Source organism: Pleurodeles waltl, chromosome 11 (assembly GCF_031143425.1).
Source record: "Pleurodeles waltl isolate 20211129_DDA chromosome 11, aPleWal1.hap1.20221129, whole genome shotgun sequence".
NCBI lineage: Eukaryota > Metazoa > Chordata > Amphibia > Caudata > Salamandridae > Pleurodeles > Pleurodeles waltl.
Window position 1 is genome coordinate 743599367 of NC_090450.1, and position 26985 is coordinate 743626351.

The window sequence follows — 26985 nt, forward strand, 5'->3', positions numbered from 1 at the left end:
ATTGGACACCAGTGGAGGGATAGCCCTTTAGGTCGGTGCTTGTGCTTAATAAGTTATTTTTTATTCATTCATTGGTTCATTTAATATTGAACATGGGTTTAGTGAATAGATTATAGCTAAATCGTGCCATTGTTAATTCACTCAGATCGGAATGGATTTGTCGTAGGTCATAACACATCCCCTAATCTGCAAACATTAATTTACATTAAAAAAGAGGTCAATCATGATGCAATGCCTGCAATATCTTCAAACATTTGAGAAGCTTTTCACATATTAGGATGGGGAAACTTCTTTAGTGTGTTGAGAGGAATGGAAATGGATGAGAAGGCAATAATCTGGATAATGCTCTTGTATACTACTTCTCTGGCACTGGTCCTCATGAATTGAGTCAACCTTTGGCAGATTACCCAGCAGGACCCAGCAGAGTTGCCCTATATCTCCTTTACTATTTGCCTTGGCAATGGAACTACTTGCACACTACCTAGAAGATAATTACTGACAATGGGCAGAGACACTGCTAGACACACCCCTGCAACAGCCCTATGTGCATATGATGTCCTCATGTTTCTTCGTGATGCAGATACAGGAGTGAATACAATGCTGCATATGTTGGAGATGAACAGCAGAATGTCTGGCTTTTATGTAAATTAAATATATCCTGTATTTCACCCTCCTGCACCAGGATATACTAATGAAAGTTATGTTGTTAGAGTTACAGATTTAATGGAAATTATTACCTTTAGATATATGGGTGTCCAGATACATCACATGGTCGAAGACATACTAGAAAATAAGTTCATGAGAACCATAGTGGCAACAAAGGTGTAAATGTCCTTTTCTGAGGGAGAACTGTTGTCTATAGGAAGAGTACCTTGCCAAGTTGAATATATTCATGTGTTTTTTGCCTTTCTTTACCAATATTCTGATCATACTATTAACTTTGTTTTTTTAAGTAACTAAATTCCATGCTGACAGACAGGATCTGGGGAAGTGACAGAAGAAGAGTGCCCCATACTACATTGCAAATCGTCACCAAGGACGGTTGCTGCAGTGCCTTGTACTATGCAATGTATTGTCGTTCTGAGCTGCTACATTGAGTAATCAGATGGTTTAGCCCAAGAATGGTCACTTAAACCCAATTTCTCCAACAAGATATCAGCTCACTGAGTACACCAGAAGTAATATTGGGTGGTAGAATAACTTGATGAAATTACTCCAGACTAGGGAGCATTGATCGACACAGTTAGATGCGATGACTGAAAAAGTAAAATGACAAGATAACATATGCTCTGGACAGCCCTCCGTGAAGTTTACCTAACTTTAGTGTCAAAGCAAATAACATTAATGTTAGATTGCGGACCACCTTGCTCTAGCCTGCATGAAAACTGAGGGACTCCTTATGAGGCTGGCAGTCTTAAGACCGCCAGCCTCGCGATGGTGGTCGGACCGCTGCAGACAGGGCGATCTGACTGCCCTATTATGACCCTGGCTGAGCTGCCACAGTCATACCTCCGACACCGCCAGGCCAGAGCCAGCCTGCAGCCTGGCTGTCCTGGTGGTTGTAATCCGCCAGGACAGCACTGCAAGCAGCACTGCCCTGGGGATTACGAGTCCCCATCCACCAGCCTTTCCATGGTGGTGTAAACTGCCATGGAAAGGCTGGTGGAATGGGGGCATCTGGAGGCCCCCTGCACTACCCATGCACTTGTCATGGGCAGTGCAGGGGCCCCCATGCACAGCCCTATCACGCATTTTACTGCCCGAATTACAGGCAGTGAAATGCGCGACGGGTGACGCTGCACCCGACGCACCTCAACATTGCCGCCAGTTCAATTATGAGCTGGCTTCAATTTTGTGGTGAGTTTTCTGCTGGGTCAGCGGGCGGAAATGCTGTTTTTGTCTGCTGGCCCAGCAGAAAACTCCTTATAGGGCATCAATCATACCACCAGCACTGGCAGTATGATGGCACCCACGGCTTCAGCAGTCTTTTAATGAGAGCCTGAGTTCTTCATTGAAACAAACTTAGAGTATTCCCGCTTCTCAATTCATATCATTTGGTGTCCTAATAAAAGTGGTGAAACCAACATGGGTTGGAAATACCTAGAGTTTCTTCAACACGAAGTTTGCATATGCTGATTACACTGGGACGGGGAGCAAAGCAAATTAGATTGCTTTATGGAACAACAGACAAAAATAAGTCTTGAAGATCTGAAAATTATATTGGAATCAAATGGACTCCAAGAGCTAATAGAAAATCAATAGGAAGGAGTGCCTTGCGACCACAACCATGATGGCTGCCTGTCCTTGAGGCTCCCAGAGGCCCAACTAACATTTTTTATGAACTTGCTTCACAAGCTCAGAATCTGTGGTTGGAAGGTCGGTGCCACCTTCCTGGACCATTTTCAAATTATTTAGGGACATCACTGGCATGTTTTGTTTCTCTTCCTGCATTTCTGGAGGTTCCTGAAGCAGCGCCTGTAGGAGGCTGGCCTGGCTTATAGTGGGTACCTTGTGGTACTTACACCTTGTGCCAGGTGCAGTTATCCATTATCAGTAGATTAGAGGTGTTCTAGCAACTTAGGCTGATATAGGTAGCTATAGCAGAGCAGCTTAGGCTGAACTAGGAGACATGCAAAGCTCCTACTATACCACTTGTATTACTTAGCACAATATCATAAGAAAACACAATACTCAGAGTTACTAAAAATAAAGGTACTTTATTTTAGTGACAATATGCCAAAAGAGGATATACTCCCTTAGGAGGTAAGTAATACACACAAAATATATACACACAAACCAAAATCAGGTAAGTAACAGTTATAAAAGTAGTGCAAACACTGTAGAACACAATAGAATGCAATAGGAGACAATAGGCCTAGGGGCAAACACAAACAATATATACTCCAAAAGTGGAATGCGAACCACAAATGGACCACAGGCCTAGTGTAGGGTGTAGAGGGTCACTGGGAGTGTAAGAAAACACTAAGGGTGTCCAAGATACCCCACCCCAAGACCCTGAAAAGTAGGAGTAAACTTATCCTACTACCCCAGAAAGACAGTAAAGTCGAGATAGGGGATTCTGCAAGGACAACAACTGACTGCAAAACACTGAAGACAGATTCCTGGACCTGAGGACCTGCAAAGGAAGGGGAACAAGTCCAAGAGTCACGCAAGTGTCCAGGGGGGGCTGGAGCCCACTAAACCACGGATGAAGGTGCAAAAGGGCTGCCTCTGGGTGGAAGAAGCCAAACATTCTGCAACAACGGAAGGTGCCAGGAACTTCTCCTTTGGTCAGAAGGTGTCCCACAGTGTGCTGGAGGATGCAGAGTTGTTTCCACGCAGAAAGACCGCAAACAAGCACTGCTAGCTGCAAGAGTCACAGTTAAGGATTTTGGGTGCTGCCAGGGCCCAGGAAGGACCAGGAGGTCGGCCCTTGGAGGAAGAGACAGAAGGGGCGCTCCGCAACACACAGAGCCCATGCAGAAGCAGGCAGCACCCGCAGAAGTACCTGAACAGGCACTTAGAAGATCTGAGGACAAAGGTCGACTCAGAACAACAAAAGAGGATCCCACGACGTCAGAGTCCAACTCAGCGAGTTGGGCAATGCAGGACGGAGTGCTGGGGACCTGGGCTAGGCTGTGCACAAAGGAAGTCTTGCAAAAATGCACAGAAGCCCGAGCAGCTGCAGTTCACGCAGTACACAGCTTTACTGTCTGGCGTGGGGAGGCAAGGACTTACCTCCACCAAATTTGGACAGAAGAGCCACTGGACTGTCAAAGACACTTGGACCCAGCTCCTGTGTTCCAGGGACCACGCTCGTCAGGATGAGAGGAAATCCTTTGTTCTGCCTTCCTGGGACCAGGCTGCCCAGACCCCAGGGTGGCAGAAACCTGCCTGAGGGGTTGGCAGCAGCGGTAGCTGCAGAGGAGTCCCCGGAAAGTTAGTTTGGCAGTACCCGGGCTCTATGCTGGAGACCCGGGGATGCATGGAATTGTCCCCCCCAATACCAGAATGGTATTGGGGGGGACAATTCCATGATCCTAGACATGTTACATGGCCATGTTCGGAGTTACCATTGTGACGCTACATATAGGTATTGACCTATATGTAGCGCATGCCTATAATGGTGTCCCCGCACTCACAAAGTCTGGGGAATTTGCCCTGAACAATGTGGGGGCACCTTGGCTAGTGCCAGGGTGCCCACACACTAAGCAACTTTGCACCTAACCTTCACCAAGTGAGGGTTGGACATATACGTGACTTATAAGTTACTTAAGTGCAGTGTAAAATGGCTGTGAAATAACGTGGACGTTATTTCACTGAGGCTGCAGTGGCAGTCCTGTGTAAGAATTGTATGAGCTCCCTATGGGTGGCAAAAGAAATACTGCAGCCCATAGGGATCTCCTGGAAACCCAATACCCTGGGTACCTACATACCATATACAAGGGAATTATAAGGGTGTTCCAGTGTGCCAATGAGAATTGGTAAAACTAGTCACTAGCCTGCAGTGACAATTTTAAAAGCAGAGAGAGCATAAACACTGAAGTTCTGATTAGCAGAGCCTCAGTGATACAGTTAGGCACCACACAGGGAACACATACAGGGCATACTTTATGAGCACTGGGGTCCTGGCTAGCAGGATCCCAGTGACACAGGCAAAAACAAACATACATACAGTAAAAATGGGGGTAACATGCCAGGCAAGATGGTACTTTCCTACAGCACCATTTTAGAGTCTTTTAAGTTCCTGAGAGAATTTGTTTCGGAGGCATCAGATGTAACGTCAGGGCAGCGGAGACCCAAAATGCCACCAACTATGATGGCACAGTGCTGCAATGTTGAACTTTTTTGACCTCTTCTTCAATATTAAAGATACTTAATTTTACATTAGCTGGGTACTCTTAAAACTGCTCTTTTGGATATATATACGTTGAGGGAAACATTCCTTTTAACATTACTCCAGCAAGAGTTGTTCACTGATGTAAACCAAGTAAGGGTATTTGTTGCCTCCATGATAGTCATTTTCAATTATTTTAGTCAGGGTGCAGGGCTCCTGCAGATTTCTTCACTCAATGGCTTAACTTGCTAGAACATTCTCTCCTCGTATGTTAACCCCTAAGTTTGCTTTTCAGTCATTTCAGTCATATCGACCCAATTGTGCAACATATTATTCAATTCTTCACTACATTCTTCAAAGGTAGTAATGGCATCTTGTCTATCACACCCTCACTTACAAGAGGAATCCAACTGATGTCTCATATATTAATTTTCCTTTATGGGTAGGACTTTGAAACAAAAGGACAAATCATCATCCCTTCTATCGCTACCAAACTCATTACTCGTCCTAAAATTTATCCACAAGACTTTGTTACTTTGTTCCTAAGAACCTCTCAGCCCTCATGGAGGGCTCTGGTGATCTTCTGTTGGAGATCCTGGCTCACTTTCCAAATCACACCTTCCTTTCACCCTGGAGGATATTATGGAGGAAATAAGAGGCTTGGAACCCTTTGTTGTGGAAACTAATGCTTCCTTGATTCGCATTGAGGAGAATGGTGTACTCACAAACAACGCATTATTGCCATGGAACAACGGATCAGTAGTGTGGAGGACTATTCCTGAGGTTTCTCATCTGACAAAGGAAATAAAACTTCTCAAAAGACTACAGAAGACTTGAAAAACAAGAATCGTAGAAACACCCTATCCCTTTATGGAAACCCGGAGAACTCTGAAGGGACCAACATGATTTGCTTTCTACAAAAGATTATCCCTTCAATTGTTCACCCAAGCGTAGCATCTTTAATATTCAAAGACTCATTGTTTAGGTCCCAAACCTTCAACCACATCTCTAAATCAGAGATCTAGAGGCATTATAATTATTTTCTTGCATCATGCTGATTTATTACATATTTTATCTCCAGCTAACCAAGAGGGTCCACTCCAATGGTCTGGACACAAGACCTACTTTGAGCAAGATGGTTCCAATGCAACTGCTGCAAGACAAAAACATTTCTTGGAATTTAGACCACAACTAAAATCCCTGAATATCAGATATGGTTTAGTTCACCCATGCTTCTTTAAAATAACTTATAAAGAGAAATCTTATATCTTTGAAGACCCAGTCAAACCACAAGACTTCCTCCGACAGGATCACCTCGAAGACATGGAAATTGGTGCCACAGTCAAGACTTGAATCTTATATATGCCTTGTCTATCATTTCTCTTTAACTAAATAAAGTTAGCTTTCATTTAGATGCTATTTATTTTTTATCTATGTGTTCTGTATGACTTATATTGGTCCCATTGTCTTTCAGCCCCAGTGAATCTTCTATTTGGTGTATGTGTCTTGTCCAAGTCGCACCTCCCCTTTTATGTGATGCAGTGCACCCAGCTTCCATCCTGGTTACTAGATGGTAAGTCTTCTGTTAGACCTTTTATCCTATTGCGCTTACCTGTGCATAAATGTTTCCTATCATATTGTCTTTGTCTGTCTATGTTATTCTCTTTCATGTTGCTGCCATTAATTCTCATTATTTGAATTGTGCCTTGCTTCTTTGTGTGCTGGAGCCGTGTCCGCGTCCATCCTCTTTATGTGCTCCATACCCTCCTCGTCCTTCAAGAGGCCTTTTTCCTTGCGAAAGGTAATGTCTGCGACTAAGGTTCCTCTTCCCTATGTTGCCTTTATGTACATTCTATGCTTTTTTGAGGTTATATTTCCCCCTTCCATCGATTGTTGCTCCTACTCCTTCTCTTATATTTTCCTTACTTCTAAGTATTATCTGTTGAAACTTCCTGTGTAAAAAATACTTTTGTATATATTTTATCTAATGTTTAATAATGAGTTCCCCTTGAATACCTCTTAGAGTTACAACATGGAATGTTAAAGGTTTAAAAAGTCCTATCAAGTGCCAACACGTTTTGTCTCATTTAGCTAGATTGCATTGCCAGCTTGCATTACTTCAGGAAACTCACCTCACGGAAGCATTTATTACAAAACTTACAAACAGTGGGTGGGAGAACTTTTCTTTTCCTCTTCCTCGCAACATAAAAATGGGGTAGCTTTTCTGTTCCATAACCATTTAAATGTATCCCTTATTTCCTAAGAAGCTGATAAGGAAAGTCAGTGGATTTTGGTGCGCCTCACTATTGATGGTGGTATCTTCCCAATTTTAAATGTTTATGACTCCACCAATACAAATCTTATGTTTTGGCAGCATATATCTCAATTAGTTACTCAAAACCTCACTGAAAATCTCATCTTAGGGAGTACTGCAACCAAATTATGAACCCTTTTCTAGACCTTCACTCATCCACAAGATTCATACCACATAGAGCTCACAAAGCATTCAAGCATGCTATCACACATAGCACCCTTTCAGACTCATGGAGATTGGCTCACCCTTCCCTTCAGGAATTTTCTTTCCACTCTACCCCTCACAAAACACAGACTAGGATAGACTATATCTTTCCTAGCAAAAATCTCACTCAACTCCTTGTCAGTTCTGAGATAGGTTCTATCTTAATATCAGATCATGCTGGGTTTTCCATTGATTTAGATATTCTTCTAAATACAACTCACAGATTCCTCAGGCGGTTCAACAGTCACTCACTTTCTGATCATGACTTTATTAATTCCTCTGAGACTCTGTCCAAGAATGTTTTACGATTAATGATATAGGGGAGTCTTCTTTCTATTTTGTTTGGGATGTATTTAAGGCTGTGTTCAAAGGATTAACTATTAGCTATGTTTCCAATAAACAAAAAAGCTATGGAGAATGAATTGATGTATATTGTCAGTGAAATTAAAGGACTGTAGCATAAATACTTCATGTCCAAAAACAATAAAACTGATCTTGATGCATTAGTGGCAGCCAAAATTCAATTCAATAAAACTGGTACGGAAAGGGCATGTGGAATTCTTCTTAAAATTAATACTAGATATTATGGAGAACATAATAAAACTAGAGCCTTACTTACTAGTTCCCTTAAAAGCAGAAAAGAAAGAGATTTCATTGCCGCTATCACTGATCAAGACAGTACTAAGGGCCAGATGTAGAAAGGGTTTTACGCCTTGCAAACAGCAAAAAACGCCGTTTGCGAGGCGCAAAAGCTTCTCCGGTATGCAGAAATGCATTTTGCGAGTCGGATCCGACTCGCAAAATGCATTTCTGAGTCGCAAATAGGAAGGGGTGTTCTCTTCCTATTTGCGACTCGCAATGCAATTCAATTCCATTTGCGACCGCGAAAGCGGTCGCAATTTGAATCGCAGTTACCATCCACTTGAAGTGGATGGTAACCCAGTCGCAAACGGGAAGGGGTCCCCATGGGACCCCTTCCCCTTTGTGACTGGAAAAAATAAATAAATTCAGAGCAGGCAGTGGCCCAATGGACCACTACCTGCCCTGAAAAAATCCGAAACTAAAGGTTTCGTTTTTTTTTTCAAAGTGCAGCTCGTTTTCGTTTAAGGAAAACGGGCTGCACTTAGAAAAAAAAAAACTGCTTTATTATAAAGCAGTCACGGACATGGTGGTCTGCTGTCTCCAGCAGGCCACCATCCCCGTGAGTGCCCATACTCGCAATGGGGTCGCAAACTGCGACCCACCTCATTAATATTAATGAGGTGGGTCTTTGCAACCCCATTGCGAGTTGCAGAAGGTGTCTGAGACACCTTTCTGCATACCAAATTGCGACTTGCAATTTGCGAGTCGCAGGGACTCGCAAATTGCAAGTCGCAATTAGTTTTTTTGCTACATCTGGCCCCAAATGTTTTTGTGATCCGGACATTGCTAGATGTTTCGTACAATATTACCAAACTTTATACACCGCTGAAATATCACCTTCTGAGAATTCTTTCTCCTCATTTTTATCCGATTCCTCCATGCGTAAACCTATTCAAGTCAACTTGACTTCTCTTGAGGATCCTCTGCGGTTAGAGGATTTGTTCTCTGCAGGCAAACGCCTTCTATTAGGTAAAACCCCGGACCAGATGGAATCACAGTCAAATTTTAAATCCAATTTTCGAAAATACTTCTCTAAACTCTTTAAATATTTCATCACTTCATATCAGTAATAAATCATCTGGATTTTTTTACAGAGGTGATGAATTTTCTTATCACTAAAAAAGACAGATTTGACCCATCTCTCTTATTAATAGAGATTGGAAAATGTTTGCCAAAGCACTTGCCCCCCATCTAAATTGATTCATGCCTGATGTAGTTGATGTTGAGCAGTCTGGTTTTGTTAAAAATAGGAGTTTAATGGATAATTTGTGAGTCTTTTAAAATATTCTTAGTAAAGCAGCAAAACTCAACAACTCCCTAGGAGTGGTGGCTCTAGTTACTGAAAAAACATTTGATCAAGTTGACTGGAATTATCCAGAGTATGCCCTTTATTGGCATGGGGCTGGACCATGATCTCTTTAATTAATTTTCTTATTTACTCCTCCCCATATTTGTCCGTTTTGGTCAATTATATTTAATCTTCTTATTTTCTCCTACACATGGGCACACAGCAGGTTTGTCCCCTACCACCCATGTTGTTTATTCTTGCACTTGAACCCTTCTTATTTAAGATGAAATGCTAGCACATTTTCACCAGCTTTCAGTTAAATAAGGTTCATATTAAATATCCAGCATATTTGGATGACATCCTCCTACAAGTCTCTAAACCTGAAACATCTCATCCTAATTTTTTTGAAGAACTAAAATCTTATTCAAAAGTCTCAGGCTACAAACTTAACAGAAAAATCCATAGCAATGCCCCTCAATAAGTTCTGTTGTAAAGCTCCCTTTACTGAGATTGGTTTATCCTTGAACCCTGACAAGATTAAGATGGTCATTATGACGCTGGTGGTCTTACAACTGCCAGGGTCAGTGTGGCGGTATCACCGCTAACAGGCTGGTGGTGAAGACTGCCACATTATGAAGCAACCTGCCAACCCGCCCCATTTCCACTCATACCGCCATGGCGGTATGAACTGCCAGGCCGGAGACGTTCATCTCCGATCCAGCGGTCCACAGAAGAGTGTTGGTGGTATTAGGAGCAGTCCTACTACCATGGTTTCTGTGGCGGTAGCACCGCCACGAAAACCACGGCAGTAGGGCTACCGGTTACAGGGAATTCCTTCCCTGTCAGCGGTAGACGGCTCCCCCAACCCCCCGCAAGCACCTGACACCCCCACACCCCCTACAGTCACAGTGCCCCCACCCCCCCACCCACATAGCACCCCCCACTCCCTCTACTTACGTGACACCCCTCTCCCCGCATACAGGTACAGAGACACCCACATGTACCATGCATACACCCATTCACCTACACTTCTAGACACGCATCAATACACACATTCACTCGTACATACTCAAATGCATTCAGTCATGCATATGCACAAACATGCATACTCACACGCTGACATGCCCATGACCTCACTTCAACATTCATACATGCATTCACTCACACACATACACATGCATACACCACAACACTCAGTCGCATTCACACATACACATTCATACACACCCGCAGACACACACACACAACACCCTCCCCTGTCAGACGCCCGACTTATCTTGTCCGGTGAGAAGGGAACAGGAAGGGGCGCTGCCACCGTTGGCAGCACCCCACCAGCAGGACACTGCCAGGCCGTATTAATGGTCTTAATACGGCTTGCAGCGTGCTACTGTCGGTGCGGTGCAGGTGGTAGCAATGCCACCGCCCACCAGCATGGCTACTGCCGGATATCCGCCCACAGTGTGGCGGAAATCCGGCAGTACACATTATATGGCAGGCAGATACCGCCAGCACTGGCAGTCTTCTGACACCCGTGGCTTTGGCGATCTCGTTCAGAGACTGCCAAAGTCATAATGAGGGCCTAAATGTCTCCGTATCTTCTACTGTAAACATCACAAACAACTTTGCAATATAATATGGATGTCCTCATTGCTAAAATCACAAAATTAACACAAGGTTGGTCCCCCTTTTTTCTGTCATGGTGGGGTCGTGTGGATACTATTAAAATGATGGTTCTTCCAATTATTATTTTTTCCTCATGATGCTGCCATCCCAGCCAAAATACTTTATAGCAATTGATAGAATTTAATTGTTAGAAAAGGGGTCTTTGGTTGGCCGTCAGGTTACCCCCAGTCCAAGCAAAGACCCTCACTCTAGTCAGGGTAAAGGAGAATCACCCTCAGTTAATCCCCGCTCACCCCCTTGATAGCTTGGCACGCCCTAACCTCAGAAGCAAGGTGTAAAGTATTTGTACCAACACTCACAGTAACTTAGTGAAAAAACTACAAAATGACACAACACAGGTTTGAAAAAATAGATATTTATCTAAACAAAACAAGACCAAAACGACAAAAATCATGAATTTAAAAAGCAAAAGAGTCTTAAATCCTTTAGAAAACAGAACGCTGTTATCGTACAAAGTGCCTGGGTAGCGTCAAAGAAAAGCAGCACTATGAGTGTGCGTTTGAAGAGGCCAGCAATGTGTTGATTTCTCACTCACAAGAAAGAGCGTGCATCGTGCCTCCTCCGGTTCGGTCGGCATGCGTTGGTTCTTCCCTCCGCAAGAGAGCGATGCGTCGATCCGGGCGGACACCTCTGGTCTGGGCAGGCTTTGTGCTGATTTTCCACACCCAGCGATATTGCGTCGAAAGCCAGTCTCACGTGTCAACAAATCGCACTGCGTGGGGGCTTGCGTTGTTAACAGCAGCCTCTGCAGATGTTGTGCGTCATTTCGTCAGCTACGTTGTGTCGATCTACCACCTGCGATGCCACAAGGCCGGCGGCGCGTCATTTTTCAGCTGCGATATTTGCATGGATTTCTGTCCTTTTCCACCAGCTGCACCTTTCAAGGGCCCAGAGACAGGTTAGGGCACCACCTGGCAGGCAGGACTCTCTCAACAACAGGAGGCAAGCTCAGTTTCAAGCCCTTGGAGGTTCTTCACCAGTGGGAAGTCGCACAAAAGTCAGTCTTTGTCCTCTCTCAAGTAGAAGCAGCTACTGCAGGCCAGCCCAGCAAAGCAGCGTCACAGGCAAAGGGGCAGTACTCCTTCTACAGCTCTTCTCCTTGGCAGAGGTTCCTCTTGGTTCCAGAAGTAATCTGATTTTCAGGGGTTTCGGGTGCTCTTCATAGACCCCTTTCTGCCTTTGAAGTAGGCCTACTTTAAAGGAAAGTCTCTGTTTTTAAGATCCTTCCTTGCCCAGGCCAGGCCCCAGCCACACACCAGGGGGTTGGAGACTGCATTGTGTGAGGGCAGACACAGCCCTTTCAGGTATAAGTGACTACTCCTCCCCTCAGCCCAGATGCCCCATCAGGATATGCAGGCTACACCCTAGCTCCCTTTGTGTCACTGTCTAGAGGAGTGGTGCCAACTGGCCAACTGTCAAACTGACCTAGACAGGGAATCCACAAACAGGCAGAGTCACAGAATGGTTTAAGCAAGAAAATGCCTACTTTCTAAAAGTGGCATTTTCAAACACACAATCTAAAAACAAGCTTTACCAAAAGATGTATTTTTGAATTGTGAGTTCAGAGACCCTAAACTCCACATTTCCATCTGCTCCTAAAGGGAATCTGCACTTTAAAGGCACTGCACCCTGCCCTTGGGGCTACCTAGGGCCCAGCTTAGGAGTGCCTTACATGTGTAAAAAAGGGAAGGTTTAGGCCTGGCAAGTGGGTACACTTGCCAAGTAGAATTGGCAGTTTAAAATTGCACACACAGACACTGCAGTGGCAGGTCTGAGCCATATTTACAGGGCTACAAGTGTGCGTGGCACAACCAGTGCTGCTAGTAGCATTTTAATTACAGGCCCTGGGCACCTCCACTGCACTTTACTAGGGACTTACTAGTAAATCAAATATCCCAATCATGGATAAGCCATTTACACATATAATTTATACAGGGAACCCTTACACTTTAGCACTGGTCAGCAGTGGTAAAGTGTCTAGAGCAAACAAATCAGCAAAAACATAGTCCAGCACACAAAAACAACCTGAGAAGCAGAGGCAAAAAGTTAGGGGAGCCCACGTCAAGAATACCAAGTCTAACGGGTAGTAATAGGTACGGTATAGAGAGTTCAGTGAGGTGGTAGGTGCATAGAGATGTGGGGACAGAGATGAAGAGAGGGGTCAGATAGAATTGGTGAGGAGATGGAGAGCGAGAGAAGCAAGGATACATTGAGGTTACTGATAGGGGGCAAGTATGATTTTGGTTGTGCATTTAGAAGCAGATTCCAAATACATGATAAAAGGATGGTGTGATATATATTTCCAGTTACTACTAACAGCATATTTCCCATTGAAATGGCCACTAAACTTGCATCAGACAGACGGTTTTACTTCTAAACAAATATGGCGCACAATCAATAACGTGGAAATCGGGTTTCACCACATATTTGTAATTTGTGCATCACACAAGTAAAGTGTTTTGATTAGTTTCTTTCTACTAAAATGTTGCTTCCATTCCAATTAAGAATCATAAACAAACCCCGAACATGTCCTATTTGTACTTTGCTTGCTGCTGCTATTTGTTGAAAGATTTGTATTGTTCATTTGTAAGTATTTCTATTTTATTGTGTGTTAGCAAACATTAGGCACCTTACATCTTTTCCATGTGGTTCATATGCCCCAGCATGCAAGCCATTAGGCTCACATTATAAATTTCCCTCACTTTGCAGTAAGTGAAATGAAAAGAAACAATAAACTCAGTGTTAAAATATTAAGACACCGCTTGTCAGGAGACTTTGCCTGACATCCGACCTCTGTCTTTGAACAGAGGACAAACGCAGTGTGACAAAACAAACTCTTTTAAGGCCTCTTTTTGACTCATTCACTTGAATTGCTGCAGCATTATTTTGAGGGGTGCTGCAGCGCCTGCCTCATTCCTACCCCATAGCCAGTGCTTAATTTGTGATGGTTGTTTCCGGTGCTGAGCACCAGCACTTATTTTTGAAGGCCGGCGCTTAGTCTTCGGCCTCAAGCATTTGCTACGAGCAAGAGACACGTTTGGGAAAGACAGAGGAAGAGAAAAACGAAAGAGCGTCACAATGAGAGAAAGCAGAAATCTGCAAGAGTGAGCTGAAGGGGCAGGGAGTGTCTTTAAATGGATTGAAGAGGTACGAGATGGCTTCAGGATAACCTCAGTATTCCATGTTCACACATTTAATTACAGCAGCCGCACGTTTAAGAAGAGGGCTTTGGGCACTGACACCTTTTTATTTACAAATTAAGCACTGCCCATAGCTCTTAGTAAATTAATGTATTGAGGCACAAAAGTGCACGTTTCTTGAAAAGAAAATATATTTCCAGCCCTTTCACACACATTTATTTTCCTATTCTTTTTGGATGACACAGCAAGGGATGAATAACACAGAAGCATGCGAATATGCAGTCCTGTGCTCACATGTGTGAATTATATTGTGAGGATTCAAAAACCTGGCCAATCACCACATTGCTGTAGACATATGTAGGAACATAACACTGCTATCTCCTGGAAACTAGGGGCCTGATTCACAAATTTAAACTTAAACTTTTGGATAAGTTTACTATTAATTTGCTATTCACAAGCTAGGAGTTAATAGTAAATATAGGACTGTGGAGACTCTACATATAAAAAATAGCCCAACTTCAGATTCTCCGCAGTCATAAACTTACTATTAAATTGTTATGCTTTGAGTAGCAAAAAATAGTAAACTTTCACAAAAGTGTAAGATTACCTTTGTGACTCAGGCCCTAGTTTGAGGGAGTGATGGGAGGCAACAGAAGATGGCTTGATTGCCTGCTGCAAGAACATTTATCCCCTATGTTTTCTTATGAGAGAACAGGCAAAGAGGGTCAGAGGAGTGTAGCAAAAAGAAGAGAGGTGCGAGAGTCAGAAAAAGAGTGACAGAGGGAAATGGAGTGAGGAAAAAGAGTGAGAAGTGAAAGATGAACAGAGTGAGCAGAGAGTAATAGGGAAAACAGGCATTTGGAAAGCCAACAGGTCTTGCCAACAGGTCTTGCCTTTGGGACCTATTGACTTTGCTAACTGCTTTTGTCAGTGCTGTATTGTGTCATGATGCAGTACAGGCCTGTCAACAATTTTAAAAAAATGCAGTGGTGGTCATGTCATTCCATTGACATACAAATGCAGAGGAATGACGAGGGTGCCACAAACTTGAATTTTTTATCTATTGATCCAAGATGGCGGATTCCACTTGGATACGTAAATAAAAAAATGAGGTTTAATTAAGCGTGAGGTAATAGAGGAGCTGGTGGGTTGTATTAAGGAGAAAAAGCCTATGGGGAGAAAGCACAACTGGGAGAGGACAAAATAGGCGAGCAAGTGAGCAACATGGAGTTTAGAGTAGATGAGAAAAAAATCATGGACAAAAGAGAACAGCTCAGAGGGTTGGGATCGAAGCACAAGGATAAAAGAGATCAACTCTGAATGACAAAGGGAAGAGAATCACACAAGGGGCACAGCTTGAAAACACATTAATTCATGGAGTGCTTACAAAAAAGAAATGAAAGAGAGTGCCAGGAGAGAAAAGCACTTGGATGCTAAAGAGCAACATGGAGGGGTTAGAGTACATGAGGGAGACAGCCACAAAAAACACATGCACTTTTGTGGAGTACTTAAGCAAAAAGAAACATGTATTTCCCAGAAAGTGAGTGGTGGAATGACACAAGTAAAGTGGCTATGCTCCAGGAGGAGCAAACACAAGATGGACAAGGCAAGCCATCAAATATGAAGGAAGCAATTGAGAGTGACAAACATGCCCACCTATGGTAAGCAGTGGAAGAGCTTTAAGCCCACTGTAAGACCTTATATGCTAACAATATGTCTTTTTTTCAACAGACAGCTTGTGCAATCTGGTAGGCTCACCCTTAAGAATGGGAGTGAAACTGGGAGCGAAGGGGAAAGAGAGGAGTTAGAGGAAGTGTGAAAGTGCCAGAAGAGAGAGAGTGAAAGAAAGATCACTGAGTGAACAGACAGGGGCTGTGTTCTTAATTTAACCCCAGGGTGTCAGACCCAAGTGTAACCTCACTATCTGCACAAGAGTAAAGAACAAGGAGACTGAACAAACTACATGGAAATTGCCATAATTCTACCGCTCCATTTTTTATGAATGGAAGTAATGGATAAACTTGGCAAAGGTACAACCTATTTGCATTGTGATGGATGTCATACTCATGCTTATCAATAACACAGTAAATGCAACTTGTTAGTGCTACTCAAAATAACCTATTAACCAGTCATTGCTGATTTTCCAATGACCTGATTGTTGTCCTTGTATATTAATGAGTTTTGTGAAGCACCAGAGAGATAGCCTCGCTCTCCTACAGAGCACAAATTGATAATAAAGAGTTTTAGGTGAAGCATCTCTATGCATCACTCTAGTGCTGGCTGCTCCTATCAGTGCTGAGATCAGCAGTATATCTGTCTAAAGAGTTATGTCTTCTTGTGTTTTCTGTATTTTCAGGTGGGTGAGCACTGCTGTCAGAGTGTGATCAAGGGCATTAAAAAGATTGGGAGCTTGTACACCCAATAATCAGTCAGCATAATTATAAGAGGTGCATACATGGATCTGAGAAGTGGGTATGAATAATGGTTGAGGCAAGTGCTAAATAGTGTAGGGGCCACGGTTGAGCTCTGTGGAACTCTGGAAAGTACATGATGAAGTTGTATATATGTTGAGGTTAGGTATCTGTCTGAAAGCAGAAGCAGATTCACTCAAGGGTCTATTGTTGCGTCTAAAGCAACATGAGAAGTTCATTAAGATAGAATTGTTCACATTGTCGGATGCCACTGATAAATCCAGTAAGGTGAGAGTAGCAGCTCCTTCTAAACTAAGGTTATCTTTAATCAAGTTCAGCCTTATGCAGGGGTAAATTGAGAAGCCTAGAGCAGCTCAAACTGGAATCTTCTTGCTCAGCATCAGCACGATGTTCCTAAATCTGCCAGAACTAGATGCCCCTCATAGGTCTGCAAAGTGTATCTGTGAGTGGCCAGTATCTGTTTAACGCTGTGGTACGTACTTTAGGGCAGACGGGCGACACCCCCCCATCTTTTGACCCTCATGAAGAGTGCCTGTCAGGCTGAGCAAAGGTCCGCCTGACAGCCACTCCTCATGGTCATCTCAGGCAGCAAGGAGAGAGACATGAACGATTTGCGCAGACTCCTGGCTGCCTGAGCTTAACTTTGCTGGGCTGAAGAGGTCACAGCTCCTATGGGCGTGACCTCCTCAGCTCAGCAAAGGTGCCTCGCGGGCCTCCCCTTGGGTGACGAGGGGAAGCGTCACCCATTGACTCCGACCTGGGTGCTTCAGGTTTAAACAAGGTTTCAGTGACACCTTGTCACGGAGTGGGGTGGGGTCAGAAGTCTCACTAACCCCATCCCACTCTGTGACGAAGTAGGGACTGCTGCCTTCCCTCACTGGCTGACCTAATGTCAGCCAGTGAGAGAAGGCAGCAGTCCCAACCCTCCAGGGACATCTGAGCTGAAGGTAAGAGTGTGTGTGTGTGTGTTTTTTTTTTAATGAATTTTTGGCACGTGCGTGTATGTTTGAATGTTGATGAGTGTTGTGAATGGGTGTGCGTGTGTGAATGAATGTTTGTGTGCTTAATGCCCGCCCGCCCCCTCCCTCCTAAAATTACCAGCCGCCACTGCTGTTTATAAGTCAACATTTTACCTTTAGAGATGTTTACTAGGAGAAATATGAACACATACATTGGAGTGGTCGTACATCAGCTGATGACCGGCCCCAAAAGCTTTCACTGAAGCTCAGCCCATCTCATAATCACTAGAGTGAGTCAGTGGCCTGAGCGCCTCTGCATCTGTGCTTCATTATAATGTGAAGCTGATCAGCCAGTGATAAAATTGGTTTACATTTTTAGAAATGTCTGTAGTTACTAGTGTACCAGTCATCTGAGGCATTTAGCAGGAGAGTGGTAATTGACGATGGTCTGAAGTTCAAGGTTTGTTGCATCCAGTGTCATATATTCAAGCAGGGGGTTTGTCCCATTTTAAAATAGGAGGGGCCTTCACAGATCCCACATCTGGTGTCGAAGAGTGAGAGGTCAAAAGTTGAAGCATTAGGAAGTTGTCAAGAGCTATTTGTAGACACCCAGGTTGGTATCTTCAGTAAGCCCTGCTGTCGTACTGGTGGAGACTCATTTTGGAGTTTCATGTTTGGCAATAGACTGACAAGTGTTCAGTGTTAGGAGTTCCAAGTAGGTGAAAGATGGCGGGCACTTGTAGTGTTAGGTAACTTTTCATCTGGTAATGAAGATAGTTTGGACATAAATTGCTTCCAGATGTTGGGTTTTAGATTTGTCCGCAAGAGAGTCCACGCTTGCTTTGTGAAGATGCAATATCGCTTGACTATGGGCTTTGGTTTATTACATTTTCTAGGCGTTTTAACGAGCAGCATAATCTAGTTATTTTCTAATGGTAGGTGGCCTTTGTATCTTACATGTTGATTCTCACTAGTCTCCTATTTACACTGCATTGGTCATAAGAGCTATATTTGAAGGTGAGAGTGTAAAATGTCTTGAAAGTCTTCGGGTACTGTGGACATTAGGGTAGTTGTGGGCCCAAAGATGTTGATATTCATCAAAGTCTGGGGGTCGAAGGAAAGGGCTGCAAGAGGTGTGCTATGAGAGAGTCAAGTACGTAAGTGAAATGAGATGGAATGCCGATCTCTACAGGAAAGAGTGGTGGAGGGAACCAATGTGATGGTATCATGTGGGGGAGAAGATTGCATTATGCATGTGGTCTATTTAGCAGGCAGGTTTGTGAGCTAACTAACGTAAGCCTAGTCATAGGAGGTTGTCAGCGACTGGACAGACTTGATTGTAAGTTAAAGCGTGGGACCTATATATTGGTGCCAGCAAGGATAGTGATTTGGGTGTGGCTTAGTGGTATACTAGTAACATACTTACAGATGTACTTATTAAAAGTCATTGGTCCTGTGAGTTTGTAGATGAACAGGAAATGTTTTCTGTAATTAGTAAAGGGTCTGCCTTGTACAAGACTGGTGCGTGAAAGTTGAGATTTTGGTGTGTATGTGGTGTCTGCGGATAATTGCTTCTACTATGGGAGCTCTGGTATGCTTTAGTGGTGTTTTTATCAGGTGAATGCTATGTGTCTTGTGGGCTGTAAAGAGTGGTGTGAAAATGGACTTGCACAAGAAGAATTTGTAAGTTTCTGCTTACAGCGTGTGAAGCCGCAAACATGCTGGTAATTGCACTTATTACTTTGAAGTCTACCTGCTGCTAAATAAAAACTTTGGGGGAATCCTTTGGGAATTTTAAAGTCATTTTAAGATTTAATTCATGTTGTGGGTGGGGTCAGGGGCTGTTTTTACTCTGTGTATTGTTTACCTTGTTCAGTGGCCGTGTCTAGAGCCACTTCCTACTTTACACAATTTTGACTACAGCAGCCATTTTGAAAGCTGCGGCCTAGTCATTAGCGCTTTCTGGGCCACATGTACAAAGCTTTTTTCTCCTTGCAAATGGCCCGATTCACAGAATCGGGCTGTTTGCAATGAGAAAAAAGCATTGTGAGATGTACAGACCCTTTTTTGCGATTCGGTAATCTATTTACCGAATCGCAAAAATGATTTGCAAGTCGCAATTAGGAAGGTGTGTTCCCTTCCTAATTGGATGTTGCAGTGCGATGTAGGATTGTTTTGTGATCGTGAATGTGGTCGCATTTAGCACCAATTTCAAATTGGTGCTAACCATTTCGCAAACGGGAAGGGGTTCCTATAGGACCCCTTCCCCTTTGTGAATGGAGGTGAAAATACTTTTCACGGACCACTGCCTGCTCTGAAAAAATGAAAAGAAAACCTTTAATTCTTGTTTTTAAAATGCATCTGGCCCTTAGTCCAGCCCCGCAGTCCAGCCCCGCTACTTAAGGGTTTCCGGGGCACGGACGCTGAGACCACATAGACGGGGCTGATTGCACTCATCACTTTTATTGTACCTGCTGCTAAGTAAGACATTTGGGGGAATCCTTGAGGAATTTTGAAGTCATTTTAAGATACAATCAATGTTTTGGGCGGGGGCAAGGGACCCTTTTACTCTGTCTACTGTTTACTCTGTTCAGTGGCCATATCTAGATCCATTTCCTACTTGCCCCGATTTTAACTAAAGCCACCATTTTGGAAGCTGCGATCTAGTTGTTAGAGCTTTTAGCCCAGCCTGCTACTTAAGACTGTCTGGGGCGTGGACGCTGAGACCACCTACACACCTGTAATTGCACTTGTCACTTTTAAGTCCACCTGCTGCTACATAAGAAATCTGGGGGGATCCTTGGGAATTTTAAAGTCACTTTAAGATTCAATTTGAGTTGTGGGCAGGGGGCATTTTTACTTTGTGTACTGCTTACTGTGTTCATTGACTGTGTCTAAAGCCACTTCCTTCTTGCCATCATTTTGACTAGATCCACCATTTTGGTAGCTGTGGTATAGTTGTTAGAGCTTTTGAGGCTTGCCCCGCTACTTAAGGCACTCTGGGGCATGGACGCACAGCGAATGCACAGTGGGAGTGCCACCAGCAGGCTGAAGGTGGGCCAAAGCCAAGCCTGTCTGCGCCAGTCCACGTCTGCCTCGGGCCAGGGGCCAGGGATCCTGCTCGTTTTCTGCCATGCATTGACTGTACTCTGTTGAGGAGCTGAGAGAACTCAATAATGTACATAGAAAACACTGTTTGCACACACAAGAACCTCATACGCTTCCCGGGGTCTGCAAAGAATGCAACATCAGATTGGGATTTTGCAAGCTCTACTTTATAATCAAGGAACCATTCAAAAGTGCACACCATGCCCATAGTATACACATGTATCCACTTAGTTGCAGATTGCTGCCCAAACATTGCTCAAAGTTATTCAACTTCCTCGAGGATAAGAAACCTGATTCCCTGGAATTAACATCAGATATAGTGATGCCCCTCTCTCAAGGTTATTCCATTAGCAGATGTGAGACAAAGGATAGAAAGTGTGGGGGTATAGCCATTATCTTTAAAGAAGAACTGAAGGGACCTTTTGCACTTATTGAGATCAAGGATAGTGAAAGCCTTCAATTCTTGCTTGAACTCTCCCCCATTTTTACTTTTTCATGCATCCTTATGTATCATCCCCGTTGCTCTGCCATAATTTGTCCGAGCACTACCAGAAATAGCCACTGAATGCAGACTCCAGAAAGTATATTTTACTCTAGTAGAAGATCTTAACCTACACTTTGAGAAAAGTAGTGATGCAACAGCTACAATGCTAGCACAAGACCTGGCAGCACTTCAGTCAAAACTAATCATTAAGACAAGCACACACCGTCGTAGTCACCTTCTTGACCCGGTTTTCACTAACATCACAAGTATAGCCACAGAAGAGGCAATCCCCGTTCTGTGGTCAGACCATTATGTAGTCCCTCTTTAGCTAGACATCCCTAAACTGCACACAAACAGTCCCTCCCCCCAAAACCCAGACAGGCATGGTCCAAACTAGACGTGGGCAAATGGACAAGCATTCTTACCGACTCCATCACAGCCATGAAGGGAGGCACCACAGAAATGTACAGAAACTCTGAGAGCTGGCTAAATGATTCTCTGAATCCTTCAGCTCCATGGAAACGTCTAAAACAACTCTTCCAAGGAATTGTTTAAGATAGTAAATGGGCTTCTAAAGAAACCCACCTGTACTGCAGGCCCCCCACCTTCTGTGGACCACAGTAACATGTTTGCAAACACCTTCATTAATAAAGTATAAAACATCCTAAACTCCTTGCCTGCAACTGCAGCCCCAAGGCCTGCCTCACATGTAGAGTCAGTGACCACAGCCATATTTATCTCATTTCCCACTCTAAATAAGGCTTATCATTAGATTCAGCTTTCCCACATATTTAGATAAAAAGGCAGGAACGTTATCTGGTCAACCCTAATGGATATCCTCAATGACTCCTTAGTCAGTGGCAATGTCCTTCCCACATGGAAACATACCATAGAGAAACCCCTACTTGAAGAAACCCTTGGCCAATCCTCTCCAGGCAGAAAATCATAGCCCCCTTTCCCTACTCCCCATAGCAAGCAAAGTGCTGAAGAAAAACACCAATAAACACCTTTCCAACATTTTAGAAATGCATTCTGTCCTCCACCCCACTCAAACAGGTTTTAGACCAGGCAGTAGCACTGAGACCACTCTGCTAATATCCACAGAGGAACCTCAGTCTATTCTGGACTGAGGGAGCTCAGTAGCCATGATAATGCTAGACATCAGTGCAGCCTTTGACAAAGTTTCACTTCCTAACCTCTTTCAAAGGATCGAGGAAGCAGGAATTATAGGCGCTACTCTCAACTGGCTTGCAGCTTTCCTGGATAGGAGAAGCTTCCAGGTCTGTGAAGAAACCTTTGTTTCAGCCATTTACCACATCAACTGCAGTATCCCACGGGGCTCTTCCCTAAGCCGTACATTTTCAATCTATACGTTTTTCCCCTGGCAGAGATAGTGCATGGCACAAGGCCTCTTACTTGTATCATATGCTGACGACACACAGCTTATCATAGCCATCACTCCAGAAAAAGGGCAGGCATCCTCATAACTAAATTTCTGCCTAGAACAGGTCACAGACTAGATGTCAGACAGCAGCCTAAAGCCAGAGTACCAGTCGACGGTAGACGGCATGTACTCATTTTTTTTAGAGGGTGGACACCGTCTACCATGCCAAGAGGATGAGCCCCACAAAATATGCTAAACTTGTCCTGGTATAATTGCTTTTGTTATGAACACCACCTTTCAGGCGGGGAGGAGACTTTTCAGTTTCCAGTTAGGCCCATAACGAAGAGCGAAGTTAAGGGGCCAGCAGGCCTTCTTTTGCTGGAGTATCCTGGCTGGGTGCAATGGTGAGCCTCACACCTAAATGCAATGGAGGGAAACAAAGGCACACAGCTTATCACTTACTTCACAGGTAGTTAAGAGAATCACGTTTTTGACTTTGTTCAGTCCCTGTATATAAGACATATGCATGCACTGTGAGAATGTTAGATGTGTTGGTCTGACCTAGTTTTTACACAAATAATAATTTAACTGCCACTATTATTATTATTATCTCTTTTATAGTGCTATAGCGCTTCCAATCCAAATGCAGGGTGTCTGAGCATTTTACATCTCAATTGATTTACCGGCAGAAAAAGATCTCTGTAGCATATGCCTTAACCCCATAAGATATTTTAAAATGCAGACTTTGCAACCAACTAAGCAGAACAGATTTACAGCCATGGTTCTCCGTGTTGGCAATTTGCTTCTTTGTGGCAGGGTTTAAAAAACTAAATGTATGAGTTGAGGCCCAGATTATGCAGCAGGTGTGCATCATTTTTTTGGCACATCCTGATGCAAAATTTAATTTGTTAAATATTGTAATGCGCTCAAATGTACTCATGATAGACCTGCTAAAAAGATGTGTGAGGTCTTAAGATCTGATGTCACTTCTGACGTCACTTCCTGTGAGGTCATGGGCTGTGATGCCACTTCCTGTGATGCCATGTGCATACACTGTCCTATCACGCACCAGGATGCCACTTGCATACTGCCTAACTTGGTTAGTCTACCCACTTCTTTTTTTAGGACTTGTGCATAGCCTAAGGCTTAATGGTGAAAAAACTGAGGTGTTAGTTGTTGGAAACAACCTGTCAAGGTGGAAGAAAATAACTTGTCTGGAATACCTTGGAGAAGGTTTACAGCCACCCCATGCAGTAAAACATCTAGGTCTTTGGTTAGAGGATAAGCTGTCAATGGAAACGCAAGCCAAGAAACTCTCAAGAACATTTTTCAGATTATTGAGAACCCTAAGGAAAGTAATTCATTGGCTTCCACCATCACTGGGGAGAGTGGTCATGCAGGGACTGATTAACTCGTGTCTCTAATATGGAAACTACCTGTTCCTGGGAAGTCCCAAGTATGTCATAAGGAGACTGCAGGTCTTCCAGAATGCCACTGTATGAACTCTCCATAGATTTCTAACACACCAATTGGCTGCCCCAGCCTTAGCTGCCCTGCACTGGCTTCTGGTGCGGAAAAGAACTAACTTTAAGGACCTGTTCCATTCACACAGAATACAGTCAGTACACGGAAAAGGTGCGCCTCTCATTAAGCAAATTCTCACCTCTTATACTCCCAGGAGGCCTTTACGGTCTAGAAATTTGAAGTTGCTGACAGTGCCCAAAGTCAGCAAGGCAAAATGTGGTGTCTCCAAGATATGGAACGACCTGCCTACTAACCTTAGACTGAACCAACCTGAAACCATCTATAGTAAACTCCTGAAAATGCACCTCTTTTAGCCGCAGACCACTCCACAACCTAAAGTGCAGCTAGCAAACTTGTAGGCGTGTCTGTTTCAGTGTTAGGAGGATCAAATAGGTAGCTATGCACTACACAAAACACCTGAATTAGAACTGGGGGGGTTTGGTTATATGAATGGTGTGCAGCCGTCAGAGGGGACTAAGTGGGCAGAGGCAGATATCAGAAACATGAAAAAGGAAAAAGGAGGGCATAAGGAGGTAATGTTCATAGGTGTGAGTTTCAAGGTAAAGTCATATATCCAGGCCATGGAAATGATTACTAGGCAATGGCCTTATAGACAGCTGCCAGATGTGATACAATGGCGAAGAAGGAAGTAGGTGTGACACGTTTCTGGTGAATAGACATTGGAACTGTGATGAATGGTATCATGCTTGGATGTGTGGTTTTATATGGGGTTATGCTCAAAAATTGAAATGGATTTGGTAGTGTGTTTGGGTGGAGGCATAGATAGTGGTCTGGCCGTGGACCCATGGAGCTTCCATGGGCACATCCTCTCTCTCTGGTCATATGACATTACAGACCACCTTTGGTGAGTGGGCCTGCAGAAGGACCAGAGCATGTAGGGAGGTGTGCCTGATGCTTTCCCAAATCAGAGTAGAGATGCATCCAAAGGTTAAGACTTATAAGCTTGTTGGCACTCAGACTTTAGCTGTTTGGGGTAGTTCAAGCTTGGGCCGCCTCAATTTTTTTCTCCACATAAGCTATCCATGCTAAATTTGCATCCTTTTCTTCCCTGATATCCTTGGAATTCTAAAGGTACCCAGGGTTTGTGGATTCCCCTGGAGTGGACCGAGACAATGGTGGATCGTAGAAAGCTATATCTTTTTGAAAAGTAGACAAAATTCTGGCATCAGTAAGGGATCATGTGTGTAGATCCTTCAAGAGTTTCCAACCGTAAGCAACACTTGAATTAAACAAATATTGAAATTGATTTGAAAAAAACAGCCATTTGTGTCTACGTTTTCATCAGTAACTTTTTCTAACTACTTAGATTTTTAAAAGCAATATGCCATTGCGTCCGCTAGACCCTTTTGGTGGCAGGGATATATAGGGTTTGTAGGTTCACCAAGATCCCGAGGTACTCAGAGCCAATAACTGAGCTGCACCCTGCAGTGGTTTTTCATTGTGTACCTGGGACACAGCAATTCATTTGGTAAAATATAAAGAGTGCAACATAGGTATCAAGGAAACTTATGTTCTTCTGAAATGGGCACAAGATATGGAATTAAGAAACAGTGATTATTTGCACATCTCTACATTTGTGGGTACCCATACTACACATGTGAATTAGAGAACATTTCTCAAAATGACCTCTTACATACACAGTCTTACATGTGAAATGCATAAATGCATAGAAAGTCAATTGGTAGTAACACCTGTTCTGCTATTCTATGTTCACCCAGGTATCCAGGTAAAATGGTACCTCACTTGTGTGGGTAGGCCTAGTGCCTGTGACAGGAAATGGCCCAAAATACAATGTGGACACATCACATTTTTCCACTGGAAACCTAGCAAACCTGTACATATTTTTAAACATGGACACTTAGGGGAATCTAGGACAGGGTGACTTGTGTAGCTCTCACTACATTTTGTACCTACAATCCCTTGCAGACCTCAAAATTTGTCTAACAAAACTCATTTTTCTCATAGTTCTGTGATGGAATGTTCTGGAATCTGAGGGCAGCCACAAACCTCCTTCCACCAAGCATTCCCACAAGTCTCCCAATAAAAATGGTACCTCACATGTGTGGGTAGGCCTAGTGCCCGCAACAAGAAACGGCCCAAAATACAACTTGGACGCTACACATTTTTCCACTGAAAACTGTCCCCTTTGTGCAATGTGCCTAGCTCTGGATTTTAGGCTCTAGCTCAGCCGGCACCTAGGGAAGCCTAACAAACCTGTTCATTTTTTTAAACTAGATATCTAGGGGAATCTAGGTTGGGGTGCCTACTTGTATGGCTCTCACCATTTTGTTTTTTACAAATTGCAAACCTCAAAATTTGGCCCAAAAACTAATTTTTCCCACATTTCTGTGATGAAAAGTTCTGGAATCTAAAGGATGCCACAAATTTCCTACTACTCAGCGTTCCACTCAGTCTCACTCTATAAAAATGATACATTACTTTGGTCCAGGACATTACAACACTCACATCAACAGACAGCGCCATTGAAATGCCAATCATTTTCATATGGCTACCTGCCTGAAACAGCAATCACACTGGTTGACTGAGTGTGTGGACTGGTGTGTGGGTAGCAGTGTGTGTAGTGACCAGCAACAAGTCACCACTCACACACCACAAGCCATGCGCCATCTCACACACACTGCCAGCCAAGAACCAGTCCACACATACCACCAGCCAAGCGCCGGTCCATGCACACCACCAGCCAAGCACCAGTCCATGCCCCCCGCTAGCTGAGCTCTAGTCCACACCCACCGCCAGCCAAGCATTAGTTCATGCACACCACCATCACATTTTTTTAACAAAAAAGAAAACACAAACCAATTGTAAATAAATACAAAACTACAAACACAACATCTCTGACTAAATACATCACACCAAATGCCAACGTTAATCTAAACAAAAACATTAAACCATACAGACTAGGCAACGCTCATGGGTGCTCCCAAAAACTCTTTTGCGTGTGGTG